The following is a 15,848-nucleotide window of genomic DNA, read 5'->3' as shown; positions in this document are numbered from 1 at the left end:
TGTTTAAGGGGAGTCTAAAAGTAAATAACATACGGTTGCGCACCTAAAGATTTTTGTGATATAAATACTTAAATGAATATAAAGCCCAAGTGAGAGATTGTTAGAAATTTTATTTCTAATAATTATTGTGGGCTACATATATTATTTGTAGTATTTATATTAGTTATTTACATTTAGTTGGGCTCAATAAAAGTGATCTAATTTTAGTGAGCCTTTAGACTGCCAACATAAAAAAACTGATATGGGCCCAAATAAGTGGAAACCAGATTTGGCCCGTTAGGGGTTAATGGGAACCCTAATAGGTTTAAAATCATAAAGATGGTCATGGTCCCTAATATGCCAAATCAGAAACACACGTCTCTCTGTCTCCCCATCAGAAGAGTAATATCAAGTCCCATCAAGGAATCCAGTGATTTGGCTGAGGAAGATCATTGTACCAAAAGACTATTCCGCTGCAACCTTTTGATCAACGTCAATGGATACAAGTACGTATTATTAACATTAACTCTGTAATCTGAGACAACGGTTCTTAATATTGATTAATGGAAAATTTCTATTTGGCTTAAGAAATTTTATCCCAACATAACTCACATATGTGCCCAGCTGTCATTCGAATTGGGTATTGCTACCAACTCACATTTCATGTCAATCAAAATTTTTTTTTGCTTTGTGAATAGCACACAAACTTCTATTAGAACCTTCCGTGAAAACTCGTGACCATCATCATAACCCACATCCATTTCACAATTGTGACATCTCAGTGACTTGCATTCAATGCACATAGTTTCCCCTGCATCCATAATGTATATTGAATTTATCACTACAAAAAAAACTAAGTTTTAGCGACCACCAAATTTCGTCGCTATTTAGGTTATTTTAGTCGCTATTACATCTAGTGACCGAATTCGCTACTAAAAAAATTTGTCGCTAAAACCCTAGTCGATATTGATAATAGCAACCAAAATTATTTCTGTCGTAAGTTAGCGACTAAATACATCCGTCGCTAGAACTTCATAAACCGTCGCTATAGTATTAGTCGCCTAGCTTCCCAATAATTTTGCGACCGAATTATTTGGTTGCAATTACAGTCGCGAAAAAAAATTTATTTATTCAAAAAAAAATTTACATCAGTCTCTAAATCGGTCACAAAACTTGAAATAGCTACGAATGAATTCGGTCGTTATTTCAACCGCAAAAAACTTGAAATAGCTACAAAATAATTCGGTCGCGATTTCAGTCGCAAAAAACTTGAAATAACTATGAATGAATTCGGTCGCTTTTTCAGTCGCAAAAAAAAATTGAAATGGCTATGAATTTTGGTCGCAAAAAACTTGAAATAGCTACGAATCAATTAAGTCGCTATTTCGGTCGCTAATGTTAACTAGTATTTTTAAATTCTTTTTAAATTATAAATTTTAACCTGTTAATGAATATGAAATTAACAATATATTCATTACACAATTTATAATAAAAAAAACTATAACATACTAAAAGACACAATAATAACATAAAACATTTAAACTTCAACAAAGTAATAGTCAAATACAACAAAAAATCCTAAAACAAGTAATCAAGGGTTTCCTCAACAAATTACAAGTGAAATACATCTAGAAATCCTAAAACAAGTAAAATAAAGGAGCCTAATTAAGGGTCTTCTGCTATCTCATCAAGAGCATCATCAACACCATGCTCAGGATCATCTAGGGTAGTACTCGGTGGAGGAAGAGTTGGCCTTAAAAGGTCAATGTTGAGGTTGCGTAGTATATACTGCATTTGCTCATCATGTTGTCATATATGTTCTTCCAATGCTTTTTCCTTTACTTCCTTTGCAGCAAGCTCAGCATTTAATTTAGCTATCCTATTTTGCATTTCTTTTATCACCCCTATAGTGACTGGTGATGGATGTGACATAGAAGATTGTGAAAGTGTTGAGCGAATGAAATCATTAGTCAATCCAGCAAGCCCATACAAGTTCCCTTTATGCCATCCTGTGTAGCTTGTTGCTTAACTTCAATTAAACACTCCTTATATTTCTCCTAAAAAAATAAAAATATTATTTCAAAGAAAATTTCAAGACAACATATTCTTTGATTTTAATTCAGCAAATAATTCTTATATTACAACTTTTAAAAAACAAAGTCATAAAAGAAACATATGGAAGTGAAGTCTACTCACAACACCAACAAGAATTATGACAACATTAAGATTTTTACTGTAAAATTATTGAAAGAGAGCACCATGCCTTAATACCCCACACCAAAGGAAGAAAAACATCAAAAAGAAAATCACTAAACCTACCAAAAACTTCAACTAACATGAGTTAACAAAATCCACAACTAATATATTTAAACCCTTCCCAGAGTTATAAAATCACAAAATCTATGCATCATTTTTTTCATACTTTAGCATACTTTATAATTAATTAGATTTAACCAAATAAACAATTATACAACAGTATATGTGATGAGGAGGGTCTTGATCCAAAAAAATCCAATGCAAGTGTGTGTGTATGTGAATTGTGATGACTAAAAATAAGTGTTTGTGCCTTAATGCGTGATTAATTATATTACATGAATCATGAATGAACCATAATTGAGAAGGGATAACAACTTGTAATATAGATTATTGAAATTCTTTGTAAGTGTAAGTCATTATTAGAACATAGAATATAGTAATCGAACATATGTATGCTAATATTGTAATTGATTCAATGGACCTATCATGCAACAATATATACAGTAAGTTTTATGCATTGGCACTAAAGGGATGATGCATGTATGTGAAATTTTTTAATTTGGCTCATTAATGCATGACATGAAATTAATAATGCACCACATCACTTGTGCTCTCAATGATTGCTAAAATCAAAACAACTCTACAACATACATTATACAATACACACAATGGCAACCAACAATTGGCTATTGATTCTCATGGTTTTGCAAAGGTTTTAAAATTAATAGACTAACTTACAGCAATGTTGCAGACTTTATCACTGACCCATTCTTCAATCGTGAGTTTTTCTTTTCTTTTCCACTAATTCCCAAGCAGTAGGGGGATGATTTAGCTCCTTAATTAGTCTATATAAATTTAAATACAAGTTAATATCCCAATCCAACCAATCAATTATATTAAATTGAACTAAATATAAATAAATATAAAATAAACTTACGAATTTTTCAAAGTGGGCTCCTGTAGATATGGAGCCACCAATGTAGGTTGTTGCTCCATTCTCTATAGCCCGACTCCCTTTAGCAATATTACTTTTGTTTTGAAATTTTTCAGAAGATCAATGTTGATCCAAAATAGCTCGAGAATTTTCAGGGATCCAATTTCCCTTATCGACACCTTGTCTAACCTTATGCATAGCATTTTTCAGAAGAGTTGATCCTTTATGCTCAAAAGTCTTTCTTATAGCCCGATCATGTTGTGGATCCCACTTATACTATTTCTACATTAAAAATGAATTAGGAAACAGACTAAAAACTACATGCAACACATTTTAAATTAAACATAATTTAACTACCTGAAACACTCCAAACCATATATCCCAAACTGATTCATCCACAGCCTTCCAAGTGGGCCACGCTCCCTCAAATTTTTGCTTAAAGATTCCTGAAATGACATCAGCAGGGCCCTTCGCAGGAATTACCTAATGAATCATCATTTTTTTTGACTTGGTAAAAGTAAGTCGTTTAAAGATAAACTAAATAATATAAAATTAAACACCAAATTGATTATATGTATATCAAATTTTTTTAAAAAATAAATTATAAATATCTTTTTCAAAGTTGCATTCTTATTTCAGTACCCAACATAGCACCATGGTTTTGTCACCTATTACCATGCAGCAAGCCAGTAATATGAACGAGTATGACTAATGCTAAACATTATAAATCAAGCCATTATTACCATGTCATTTAATTATTTTTAATAACAAAGCATACTTTTTTTGTAATATACAATGAGAAAGAGTACATTAGAAAAAACACAACCACCAAAATTTCAAAGCTAAATCTCTTTAGAAGCAAAAGTATCTCTCTATTGTTTAACAACAACTTATTTTAATTTTTCCTCAATTAAAAATGGCTTTATTTAATAAGCCAGCATCCTAAATTTGACCAAAACCATATTTATGTTGCCGTTCAATTTGCAATGATGTCATTCTAATGCACCTTAAAAAAAAGATGTTAAGCTTTTGTTCAAGGCTTCTACATGCATTAAAGATACATATTGATAAATCGCACAAAATCCCAAGATGATAAATCGAGATACATATTGTTAGCACCTACATGAGAAATAACATCCAATTGAACCAATCCCCTGAATTGCAAAAAAAAACACTATTGCTTCGAAGAACTTTAAAAAAGCACAGTAAATTTAGAACAATAAAGAACACATCCCTATTCTCCTACTTAGCATCATCCTAACCGCGATTACAACATTTGAAAACGCAAAAAAACAATGATTATAGCATCTAAGGAAATCAGCATAAAATTGTTCAAAAACTAAACTATAATATCAAAACAATTGGGATTGAAATATCAAAGTTTCGGAAGGCTTAAAATTGCACTTATATGATTGCTGCTATGGCTGTCCACGCCACACCTTTGGCTTGCGACTCGCGATAGCGGTGGATTCGGATGACAAAAACTGAAAAGCCCTAATTCTAAAACCTTTTTTATTTGTTTTTATTTATTTAACGGGTTAACCCGTTTTATCTCGTAGGACCCAAACCATAACCCGTTTTATTTCTAGTTGTTAATTCCACCTTTTTTACTAAGTACATTCCCTTTATTCTTTTTTTAAAAAATATTACTAAATATATTTTTTTAACCCTCATTTTTTCACCTATCATGTTTATTATTTTTTTAATCATATTTCTATAGTTTATTTTTATTATTTTTAAACCTTAATATTTTTAGTATTTTTAAACTCTCATCTTCATGAAAGTTGTGTTTTCTTACTGCTAAATTCACATGATAGTAATATGCCCACCATATAAAATAATTTTATACTATTAAGCAAAAAGATATATTATCATTGTTACGATTTTTTACTTATAATAAAAGTTAACAATTTACTTATAATTGATAGCTTGTAATATTGTAATATGATAGCTTATAAATGGTAAATAAGAAAAAGATAAAAAAAAATATACCCATTATTCATTATTTCTTTAAATGAAAAAAAAAGATAAAAAAAGATACTTACTCCAATCGCGCAATGGCTGCCGAAACTCGCACAGGAGGGCTGCCGGATCTCGTTGTCTCGCACCATTGGATTGGTTTCGAAGTTGGAGCATATTATTTGGGTCATTTGTGAGACTAGCCCAATGTGAAGGGAAAAGAAACATGGTAAAAAATAGTTTGGGTCAACCAGTTTATTTTTTTAAAATAAAAAACTCGTGAGCGAAAAATAAACCAATCCAATCAATTATCTACCTACTCATTTACTTGATAAATCTGCAACTCTAACACTCGCTAAATTATCAAATTTTAACTTTAAATTAATTATTTTTGTGACACATTCGACCTTACTAATTACGTTTATTTTAATTTTCACACACATATTTACAATTTATTTAGATTCATATTATTTTCTCAAGACTAATTAATATAACTTTTTAAAATATAATATTTTCAATTTTTAAAATATATAAAAAACTTTCATATTTTTATTTCGTTGTAGTTTACTTTTGATAATCATTACAAACACACAACAATAAAGAAATACTAATAGTTAAGAAAATACATTTGTGCTCTTCCTATTAGAAAGAGAGAGGATGTTATAATTCTTTTTTTCTCAAGATATCACATCTCTTCTATCAATAAAATTTAAATCTAAAAATTTATTTAAAAATAAAGTTATCATAAGTTAGAAATATATATTACAAATATGGATCAAAATAAATAAGAAATTTTAAAAAATTCATATACTCTAATTAAAAAAATGCCTAAAAATCCCCTTATAAAAAAACTTCTAAATATTTTTTCGCATAAATAACTATTGGTATTAATTATGTAGGAGTGCATATAAATATTTTTTTATTATAAATTAATGTCTTGCTCTTACAAAAAAAGAAAATGGGATTGATACTCAACAACAATATTATCATCACTTTTAAGCAATTTCTATATTTTTTTAAGTTTTATTTAGCGACCGAATAGAATTCCGTCGCTAATTTTAACTAATATTTAGCGACTGAATTCAATTATGTCGCAAAGGGTGGATTGTGTTGTGTTTAGTAGTTATCGAAATATAATTCGTCACTAAAAAAATTAAAAAAATTTATTTAGCGACCGAATTTAATTCAGTCGCCACATTTTTTACAATTTAGTAGCTAGTTGGTCGCTAGTTTCGTCGCAAACTTTGTGTTCATGAAACACAATCAAGCAGCGACTGAAATAGCAACTGATTTTCTAGCAACAACTTATTTTGGTCGCTAAATCAGTAGTTGTTTGATTATTCAGAATTGGTCGCTAAATCAGTCGCAAAATAGAGACTGATAAATTTCAGTCGCTAATTTCAGTCGCTAGTTTGCAATTTTCTTGTAGTGTGTGTGTTTTTTTTATTCTCGCTATTTAAAATGATTAAAAAAATTGAAAATCTTTTTTTCATAGGGCTACCATACATGCATTATAAACCATTCAAACAGAAACAACCGATCTCTCCTACTTTCCCCTCCTAGTGATACCAAACACAAGACCCAAATGGTTTCCCAATTGAAAAAAAAAAACCTTTAGAGGAAGACAACCGTAATACAAAGTCCAAGCATTTGTACGCGTAGCAAAAAAGCGTAAAAAATGAAGGAACTTATTGAGATTTCCTCTAGGTAAAATAGTATTTCAACTCACAACAAATTAATTTGGTTATCCACTTGAATTTTTTTAATACCTTTCAATTTTGTATTGTAGTCTACATAAGTAGCATATATTTTGTTTTTCTTAAATGAGTCAGTCCAAGTGTTATCAATACCCAATATTACATTTAATATTGTACATGCACATGCATTTTCTTTTTCATTTAATGTGCCCTTATTAAAAGTAAGAGTACTCCAAATTTTCATTTTTGTCATTTTTGAACAGCTTTGTAGAGAGCATTCCAAATTTGGACTTACCTAATAAGGAGACCAACTCACACAAATCTGCTGCAGACATCCCAAAATGCAACAACCAAGACTATTCATCCCCACAAGTTTTGAATATTATTTCATTTTTTTATTTACCAAGTCGAATCAATAAACAACTTTTTGCCTTACAAATAAAAGTTTCTGTCTCAGGATGGTATAGTAGAAAAAGTGTCTAGGCTAGCATCATCTATGGAGTTAGTTATTAAAGGATTGAACAACCTTACTAGCATTGTTGCTCCCCAAAGTCCATTATTGATGCAAAAACGTCCTCAAACACGGTACGCATATGAGACAATTACACATGCACCACATGCTTCTTTGACCAAAGTACGCCAAACACCATGCACCTCTTCCTCAGCAAAAATTTAAAAAATGAAAAATAGTCACAAAAAAAAAGGAATTCATTAAAAGAGACACTCTCAAAAAAGGTTATTTTCAAACACGATAACCAATAAGAATTTTAGACTCATCGTAAATATGGAACCCTTGCATAGGGCTAGGTTTGATGGACTCAAAGCAACCGTTGAAATACCAAAGGTAATATGATATTTGTATTACTTTATCTTATACATTTTTAAAGTATTTATAATAATAACCATTGTTTTCCTTTGCATAACTACATTTATAGTGGATACCGATGACATTTTGACCCCCACCCGATATGGTTTTGGATGATGTTCAAGTTTTCGTTGTAGCATATGTTTTTGGGACAAACAAAGATAATGAACTAAATAAGTATTTTTCTTAATGTTACAAAACTTTTCATTTTGTTTCTTCACATTTAGACATCCTTTTTTGGGGCAATTCCAGGAAATAAATCATTGTAACAACAATTTAGAACACAGTTGGAGATCGGGACACTCTCAAAAGCCTTCTACCAAGGGGTCTACATGATCAAGAGACACTCTTTTGTTTCGCAGATGTTGTTTACCATATTATAAGTGATTTTCTCTTTTCATTGTTTATTATTAATGGTATCATGTAGGTCCTTAACTTGCTAGTATGCATGCTCACACATAATCAACGAGCAATTTCTCCAGATGCTACTTTTTGGTACTTCCCAACAACCTTTGTAGTAAATAACTTTTCAAACTACTATTATTTTCTCCATATCACAATGAACATTATTACCATTGAATAACTTTTAAACCTTTTTTTATAGCAATATGTGATGGCTTCGACTACATCACCAAACACTCTAATGTATTATTATCATAAGGACTTCACGGGGAAGATTGACTACATTTTGAAGGTCAACTCATGTATCTAATAAGGTATTATTCAAATTAACCACCATTTTCACTTGGTAACAATGCACTCATCTGTATCTTGTTTTAAATTTAGATATTTGTTCCACTAAATGATATGAACTCGCACTAGTTTCTATTGGTCGTTGATGTAAGGGAGGCAAAACTACTTATGTTGGATTCTAAACCAGACCCACAAAGATTTGGTGCTAGAAAACTAGTAAAAAATGTGGTAATTTATGTTGTAATCAAACCTAAACAATATCATTTTTTTAAAATGAAATTTTTATCTCCAACTAACTAATACTTTATTTTTAAAATTTTAACCTTGCAAACATTGTTTATTGAAGAAATCTTCTTGCATGATTCTTTTTACCAATACACGTTTACAAAAAAGCCACAAATTTTTTATTTTCCTGTGGTTGTGCCACAAAACATTGGCCAACAAGATGCTTATTCATAACCCACATTCAATACTTTAATTTTTATTACATCAATTCCTATTTTTTTTACCACTATACAACAAAATCTAAACTTCAATTTTGTTTAATTTGTAGAAATGATTTTGGCGTTTGGGTTGCCAAATGGATGTTGGATTGTGATTGGCTTGATGATTACAAAATCAAAGTAATTATCTTTTTATTTACTATTATTTTTATAATTCAACCCCATGTACAATAATGCTTATATTAATTGCTTTATATTTGTATATTAGGTGGATAACGAAACAAGAATGCAATTGGCATTGGATTTGGTTCTCCACTGTTACAACACCAAGAAAGATGAGGTTATCAAAGTAGCTGCCACAAATTGGAAAATTTTGTAGGAAAAGAGAAATAGACTTGTCATTTCCTAACTTTTGTATCAACTCTTTATGTTGTCCCCTTTTTTCTTATTTTTATTTTTTGATTTTGTAATGTTGTTCATTTGGGACAACCATTGCACCATACCTACACAATGTTGTTGGTATTTTGTTTTCCTTTTGTAAAACCATTTTTTTGTTGCACTTGTCCGGGGACTTTATGTGTGTAACTTATGGACAACCTTATGAATCTACAACCATGTAACTTGTTACTAATTTCTTTTAAATCAATTTGAACTATTCATTTCTATTTACCAAATCAATTGTGTATTATTGTAGCCATGTAAATTGTTACTAATTTCTTTTAAGGTAAATTCTATGGTGGACATATGTATTATATGGTTCATCAGTGAAGCAACATATTAAAATGTGATTGTAAAGTGGTTCATGGGTGAACCATGATTTAATACCATTAGATATATTAAAAAAATTAATGGTCTTGATTAATTTATTAATATTTTAATAAAGATGTATATTGCATTATGAAATGTATACTTTAATCCTAAATGTTATATTGTACTGTCCTAGTCTATTATTTGTTCCATTACATGAGATCACAGGAGCGCACTGTCGTAGACAGCTGCTCCACACTAAATTGAAATCAGCTTCAATCAGGATTTCAATCCAAGTTTTTTAGTTTTTTTTTTTAACTATGAACTACAGAACTATTAGATACAATCAATAAACAAATGTCAAACTGTTTTTATACATATAATTAATATAAAATTATATTCATAATAATCTACTAATTTTAATTTTTTTATTACTAAAAATAAAGATATTACTCGATATAAAAATATTATATATAATAATAAAATTGATAAATAATAATTGAAGTACTAAAAAGGTGAGAGAGAAAACTTATTTACACTAAATTGACAGGTCAAGCAATAATAGTTTACAAAAAATTTGACTCATTTACACTTCTATTTATAATAAAATGTTTATTATGAAGTTCCTGATACATTGAAATATAAGATTTTTTTTTCTTGAAGAAGTTGTGCATATTTTGTTAGTAAAAATGAAAATTATTTTAGGGGTGTTTAATTTTTTGGAATTTATTTGTTACTTTATATTTATTAAATAAAAATTTATTTTAATTTTTTAGTTACTATAGTCTGTTATTATTTTAGGGTTTAGGGTTTATAAGTAAATTTATTATGTTTAATTTATTATTTTATTGTATCATGATTAAAAATTATAAGTAAACTTATAAGTTATATTTTATTAAATTTATAATTTACACAATTAATTTGTTTTTTTTAGTAACATAATATGTTGGTACCACAATTGTACGTGGGTTCAAGGAATATAGTACATTAGTGCGAGAAAATAGATGAAAGTGAATAAGTTAGAAAAAAGACTTTTAAAATTAAACATTTTTGAAAGGCCTAAAGAGTAATTTTAAATAACTTAAATAAAATATAAAATAAAAAAATAGATCTGTACACTTGCTCACCGATGGACAACATGATAAAGTTGTCCACAGTAGCAATCACCTTCCTTTAAACCAATTTTAACTAGTCATTCATGTTTACAAGATGAATTATGTATTATCGTAAGCTTCTTTAATTCAAAATTACTAAATTAAATTAATTCAAATTACTCAATTGAGTTTTAACAAAGTGTCTAACTAACAATCACAAATTAAATATTCATAACACAAATTATATTACATTCTAAATTTCACTCTTACATTATTCAAATTTAAATTTGAACCCAATAACCTTTCAACAAACCATCATTTTTTCCTGCGTATTTTCAAACTAATTTGCCATACACTTGGGATTCAAAATAACATAAACATACATTTCATTTAATACTAAATCAAACTTCAAAATAACATAAATGTACATTATATTTAATACTAAATCAAACTAATCACAATATTTCATAATTGTTCTTCATATCATTATAATTCCAGTCAAGACAAATACTATGATCCAAACCATAATAAATTTGTTCCTCATTTGTTTTCACCATCTTCAAAACACCCATCACCATTTCTTCCACAACTTCTACCTTCTTATTTGTAAGATTTAACACCTCTCTCAACTTGTCAATTTTAACCTGCAACTCAGATATATCACAAATATGCCCAAAGACTATTGTTACTAATTCTTCCATTTGATCCATTTCGTTGCACCATTCAAAAAATTGACAATGGCTATTTGTCCTGTTATATCTTCCACAACCAAAAAAATTTCTCCCTAGATTCTTACGAGTTTTTGAGTATTGTATCTTACTTCGAATACCACAATAACATACCGACATTTCCCTTGGTAATGTGGATAACGTAATCCTGCTTGTATGTGATGATGTAGAATTCTCTATTTGTAATTTCTGACAATTATAAATATGTTCTTAATATAAACATCGACAATCATAATCATAAGCAATAATGCTTACAACAAATATTGTAACACCCTAGTTTTTATACATTTTATGGAGGGTAATTTAGTAATTTGCATAAGATTTATTGAGGGTAATTTAGTAGTCCAGAAAAGGTCGTTCTAAAATTGGAACGGGCCGTTCCAAACTACTAAAAATACATATTTTTGGTAGCCCAGAATGGGTCGTTTCCAAACTGGAACGGGCCGTTCCAAACCACCAAAATGGCCTATCTATAACCCTAGTTGGGAATGGGTCGTTCCAAAGTTGGGAACGGGTCGTTCCAAGTATGACTGTTGTGTGTTACAACGCAAACTCAGAACGGGTCATTCTGGTTTTAGAACGAGTCGTTCCAGATGCAAATTTTACACATGCTGAAAGGATCCAGAACGGGCCATTCTAGATTCGAAACGGGCCGTTCTGCCCACTCTTGAAATCTATAAATAGAGCACTCTAGCACTGTTTCTAGACACACTCTTTCGAGACCAAGGAGAACCAAGAGAAGGAGATCAGCCAGATTCTGCTCTAGCTTCATCTTCTGCTTATCCAGGTAAGAGGGGAGTGAGAAACCTCGCTTGGGGATGTGGGAATAATTGTTGGGTAGTAGGATTGGCCCCCAATCCTTTACCTGATGCATGCTTCTAGGAACAGGCAAAATATGAATGTTTTCTATTTTGTCTTATGATTGTTCTATTGTGTTCCATGTTGGATGTAATTTGTGAATATGTAATTAATTTTGAGAATAAATATGTTTTGATATGAATTATAGTGCTCTGTGGGTTCCTGAGAGAACCCTATGAGAAATAGGCAAAATATGAATGTTTTCTGTTTTGCTTTTTGAATGCTCTGTTCCGTTCCTTGTGTGATGTAGAGTGTAAATATATATTTGATTTCAAAATTAGATATGTTTTGATATAAATTAGAGTGTTCTGTGGGTTCCTGTGTGAAACCTTATGAGGAACAATTATGAGTATGATTGTGTGAAATATGAACAAATAACATGAGACATGATATGAATGAGAATGTGCTAATATGAACACTATGACTGTGAGGATGTGAAATGTGATGAGATGAGATAAGCTATGACTATGAGAATGTGAAATGTGATAAGACGTGAAATTCCATGACAAGTGAAGTGATGAGTCCATGAGTTTGTGAACGTGTGACATGCATCATGTGCATATATGAACTAACAAGGTGTACCTTAGGGTCACTCATGATGTAATAAGTTAACAATGTGTACCTTAGGGTCACTGGTGATGTAACAAGCTAACAAGGTGTACCTTAGGGTCACTCATGATGTAACAAGCTAATAAGGTGTACCTTAGGGTCACCCATGATGTAACAAGCTAACAAAGTGTACCTTAGGGTCACCAATGATGTAACAAGCTATGATGTATGATTATGAGACACGTGACTGGCGCCACATGCATACATCTATGAGTCGAGTCCATGACATCCTTGCATGATGAATGACTTTGTATGTATTATACGTAAAAATTGAATTTGCATCTGATCAATGAGTAGCTATGACTGTGATTGTATGATTTGTGTGTGTGTTACCTAACTGTTATTTCTACATCTGGAACCGAGTGAGATGTTTCTCACTCCCTTGTTGTTCTTTGTATGTGTTTAAATTATGTTGCAGGTGATCGTCAGCATGAGGATGTTAGTGATAAGACTTAGGCTTCAATTGGACATGCTCTGATAGGATATGTGACATCGGGGTATAACTAGGCTTAGTTTAGGATTTCATTATTGTATTTGTTTTAGAAAAACTCATGTTTCTTTTTGTAATAAATTCCGCATTTGACCATGATTTAAGTTTACGAATGTGAATTCTCTACTCTTATGTTAATGGAACTATTGTTTTAATTCTAAAGATTTTATTTAACCCAAAAATATGTTTTTGTTTTTATAATTTTTCTATATGTATGTTGGGTAAAGGGTGTCACAAATATTCCCAAACCACATTAATAAAACAACAATTACGACGCCACAATCATAACACTATCAAATTGCGATAATAAATTACAATATTTTTTTATCACCTCAATCCACAATCCATAATAATGCCTTCACAACGAACAACAACTACATAAGTTATCGATACTTACTAAATCAACCAAAAACAAAACCCTAACAAAATCACATAACAATATGAATCTTAACAATTGACCAAATAAATCAAACAATATTCATGCATACGTTATCCATCAAAGCAACACCAGATGACCAGCGAATTAAAGAGAATCCAAGCACAACTACAAAGTTATTACAACTTAATCAAACAAAATTGAACTTACCACTAACTGTTCACTTCAAAATTGGGGTGCCTATCCACGGGAACGAGACACAAAACTAGAAAATCAGCTAAGATTTTTCTGACCTCAAATGGATTTCAAGTGGAAATGGAGACAAGCTTTCATGAAGAGAATAAGTTGCAAGGTTTTCAAATGGAAACAAAGATAGGGTAAGGGAGACAACATTTGATGAAGAGAAGAACATCCATGGTAAGAAGATGGAAACGGAGACACAAGAACGAATCAAAGGAAACATGGTCACAGGAAAAGAGACAACCTTCGCTTAAGAGAAGAAGATGGAGTCATGTGTGAATGGAAAGAAGATGAGGTAGCATGCTTTTACGAAATGGACAAAAGAGGGGAACCTAAGTTCGGGCTGGTTTGTTGGATTATAGGGAAAGGCCATCCAATTTCTGGTCAGATCTTCAACATCCTGGATGACATGGAATAAGTTGCCACATGACAATACCTCATTGGTTGGTTGTATAGAGGACACCTAAACCCTCTACTCAGAGAGGGCATACAAGGAATATCCAAAAATATAACCTACTTAAAAAGATATTTTTATTAATTAACTATATATATATATATTAACTGTAATTATTTACATAATTTAGATGTTTTAATTATAAATTATTATATTAATTTTATAATTAGACGCTTGAAAGTAATCATCAGAATATATACTTTAAAATAAGAAATTAAAACTGACAATGATAAAAAATTACTTTAATTATTTTTATTCAGTATATATATTAATTATAATTATTTATATATTTTTTTAAAATATTTTAATTATATAATTATTATATTAATTTTATAATTAGAAAATGAAAGTGACCATTATTTTTATACCATAAATGTTAATTTTCATGAATTATGTTATAATTAATTATTTCTTAATATAATTTTTAATTTTATTTATTGTATAATTAATGACAATTAAATAATAATAATAATCATAATAATAGCATCATACGAATGTGACACATGTCATTTAAATTTATGTAAACGTAACACGCACGTCATATTCGAACTTCTTGAAACGTAACATATGTCATCTGAACATCTATAAAAGATGACACACACCTGTAATTTAAACTTATTTATAGATGCGTAATGTATTTATATATGATATGGTATATGATATATGATGTGGTATATATCATATGATTTATACTTAATGACAATATTCTTTTTGTTTTCAATGTTTTTAAAAGGAGACTAAAACATGCTATCTTATTGTATCTCAATGTATGTTATTATCGTCACTTTAATCACACATTTTTAAATTTTTAACTAAAACAATTTACACCCTAAAATTTATTTTTACGATTTTTTTTCAGGGGTAATATAACTGGCCTTCCAAATTCATACGAAAATTGGTGTTACTTTTTTCAATGAAAAATTAATATTTTAGTTTATACTACAAACAAAATATATATTATATATAACTAAAATTGATAATAAATTATATATTTAAATCGTATTTAAAAGTATATGATAAATTATATTTTATATTTATGATAAATAATTTATATTATATTTAAAATATTAAAATTTAATTATAAATAATCATAATAAATAAAAATTAAATTAGATAAAAAAAAAACTAAAATAAGATTCTAAGAACTCTTTCATATTAAAAAAAAAGTTTTCAAAAACACTTGTACTAAAAATTTGTATTTAATATTTTTTTTCGTTCCTGGAGTATCCAGGCTAACAGCAATGATTAATCTCCTCGCTACGTTGGAGGCATTTTAAAAGATGGGATAAGTGGTCCCAAAATTAAGATTTAAACCCTGACCTTACTTAAATATGAATTAATCTTTATCGCTAAACCACAAGCTTGAATTAATTTGTATTTAATATGGTTGATAGGATAAAATTCTGGAAGTTTAATTACGTGCATA

General features: G+C 29.7%; 1 long non-coding RNA gene across 1 annotated transcript; it reads right to left on the bottom strand.

The window, feature by feature from the left end:
- Positions 1–1,039: 1,039 nt before the first annotated feature.
- LOC109789216 (uncharacterized) lies at positions 1,040–5,208 on the bottom strand. Its single transcript, XR_002238808.3, has 4 exons — positions 3,527–5,208; positions 3,173–3,451; positions 2,974–3,080; positions 1,040–2,036 (listed from the first exon to the last, which is right to left on the bottom strand). It is a non-coding gene; the product is annotated as an uncharacterized LOC109789216 (long non-coding RNA).
- Between the last annotated feature and the right edge of the window lie 10,640 nt (positions 5,209–15,848).

The sequence above is a fragment of the Cajanus cajan genome, chromosome 5 (genome assembly GCF_000230855.2).
Source record: "Cajanus cajan strain Asha chromosome 5, NIPB_CcT2T_4, whole genome shotgun sequence".
NCBI lineage: Eukaryota > Viridiplantae > Streptophyta > Magnoliopsida > Fabales > Fabaceae > Cajanus > Cajanus cajan.
This window is presented reverse-complemented; position numbering and strand designations above follow the sequence as displayed.